At 36.5% G+C, this 2,297-nt stretch overlaps 1 non-coding gene across 1 annotated transcript; it reads left to right on the plus strand.

Annotated features, from left to right (window-relative positions):
• The first annotated feature begins 1,407 nt into the window (after positions 1 to 1,407).
• On the plus strand, positions 1,408 to 1,514 carry LOC149494322 (small nucleolar RNA R71). Its single transcript, XR_016322340.1, has one exon. It is a non-coding gene; the product is annotated as a small nucleolar RNA R71 (small nucleolar RNA).
• The last annotated feature ends 783 nt before the right edge of the window (positions 1,515 to 2,297 follow it).

The following is a 2,297-nucleotide window of genomic DNA, read 5'->3' on the forward strand; positions in this document are numbered from 1 at the left end:
CCTTCATACACATCAATCAATGCTCTTGCAGTTGCAAAAAGGGCCTTCCAAGGATTAAGGATTCTTTTCTATCTTCATCAATGTGAAGAATAACAAAATCAACAGCAAAGATAAATTTACCTACCTTGATGAGCACATCTTCTACAATTCCTCTTGGATATTTGATTGACCGATCTGCCAACTATAGAGATATCCTTGTTGGTTTTAGCTCTCCCATTCCTAGCATCTTAAAACTTCATAAGACATAAGATTAATGCTAGCACCTAAATCTGCTAAAGCTTTTCAAGATTTCCAATATTACAAGGGATAGAAAAACTTCTTGGATCTTTTAATTTTGGAGGTAATTTATTTTGAATAATTGCACTACACTCCTCTGTCAACATTACTATTTCTTGATCATCAATCTTCCATTTCTTGCTCAGGATCTCTTTTAGGAATTTTGCATAGCTGGGCATTTGAGTAAGAGCTTCAGCAAAAGGTATGTTGATTTGAAGCTTTTTGAAGACATCAAGAAATTTGAGGAAACTTTTATCATCTTGTGTTTACTTTAATCTTTGTGGGAAAGGGACAGGTGGAACATAAGGTTTTACTTCCTGTTTCTCTTCTAGGTCAATGATGGGGATGTTTTTCTACTCTTCCTTCTTCTTCTCTGTCCTGGTTGGTTCCTCCAACTGTTTGCCACTCCTCAAGGTGATAGCTTTTACTTGTTCTTTAGGATTTTTTTTAGTATTACTAGGTAACATACCTTGGGGCCGGCAGGCCATCATGTTTGTAAACTATCCTAGTTGAATCTCTAAGTTCCTTATCGCAGCTTATTGGATTTTATTATTTTCTCGGGTTTCGTTCATGAAGCCCATGTGCGATTTAGAGAGGGTAGTAAGGAGATCGTCATGAGACTTTTTCTCTTGAGGTAGAAAACCTGGTGGTGCATTCAAGGAATTGTTTGGATTCCCATACGAAAGATTAGGGTGATTCCTCAACCTATTATCATAAGAGTTAGAGTACGGGTAATTCTTCCTTCCTTGATTCATCGCATAGTTCACTTGCTCCAAAGTTTGCGAATTTAAAGAATCTAACATGCATTCTCCAATCCCATGTTGTCCATTACACCTGTTACAAGCTTGCACAATAGAATTAATCGAGTTAGTAGTCAATAAGTCCAATTTCGTTACCATATTGTCTACCTTGGCATTATGTGCGGTGATGGCATCAATCTCATAAACTCTTGCAGTCTTCTTCCTTCCGGAGTTGCTTTCATAATGGCTATTGCTTGCCATCTCTTCTATCAAGTCATTTGTCTCATCAATTTCTTTTCTTTCAAAGGATCCACCTACAGCTGCATCTAGATTAATTTTAATGTTAGGAGATAATGCATTATAAAAAGTTTGTACCTGTAACCACTTAGGCAAGCTGTGATGTGGGCACTTTCTCAATAAGTCCTTGAATCTCTCCCAAGCTTAGTACAAACTCTTTTGATCATGGTGGACAAAGGTCATTATCTTATTGCGCAGTTTTGTGGTTTTTGAGGGATGGAAAGAATTTTGCTAAAAATTTTTGGGCCAATTCCTCCCAAATTGTAAAACTTCCAGCAAGGCATGATTGTAACCAGGATCGTGCTTTGTCTCTCAGAGTGAAAGGAAAGAGTCTTAATTTTATGGCATCCTCAGAAACTCCATTTTGTTTGAAAGTACTGCAAATCTATAAGAAATTTGTGATATGGGCATTAGGATCTTCACTAGGTAAACCTCTATATTGAATTGAGGTGTAAAGCATTTGGATAATCGCAGGTTTAATTTTAAAATTGTTAGCTTCCACCCTAGGTCTAGTGATACTCGGAGTTGTTCCATTGAGAGAATGTGTTGTGTAATCCCGCAAGGTGCGAACATGAGGTTGAGGTCCGTCCTGAGAGTTATCGTCCATGTTCACTTGCTATTCTAGTTTGTTCTCACATGGTCTTCTAGCAGCGTTGTTCCTACGACAAGTCCTTTCGATTTCTGGATCAAAGATCAAAGGTTCAATCCTACCTGATCTTCTTTGCATAAATACCTCAAAAATCTTCTTAGAAAAATTAAATTAAATAAATAATAAACAAAAATAGATGTCTAAATTAATAATAGGATAATTGGTATTGATATTGGTAATGCCAATCCCCGGCAATGGTGCCAAAAACTTGATAGTGATTTTTCGCAAGTATACGAAAATCGCACCAAGTAATATAGAATAAGTAGAGTATCGTTTCCACAGGGATTATATAACAAGTACCAAAATTATGTTAACCTATTATTATTTAAATGAAA

The sequence above is a fragment of the Jatropha curcas genome, chromosome 8, assembly GCF_041381405.1.
Source record: "Jatropha curcas cultivar XTBG-Jc1 chromosome 8, XTBG_Jcur_1.0, whole genome shotgun sequence".
NCBI classification, from domain to species: Eukaryota; Viridiplantae; Streptophyta; class Magnoliopsida; order Malpighiales; family Euphorbiaceae; genus Jatropha; species Jatropha curcas.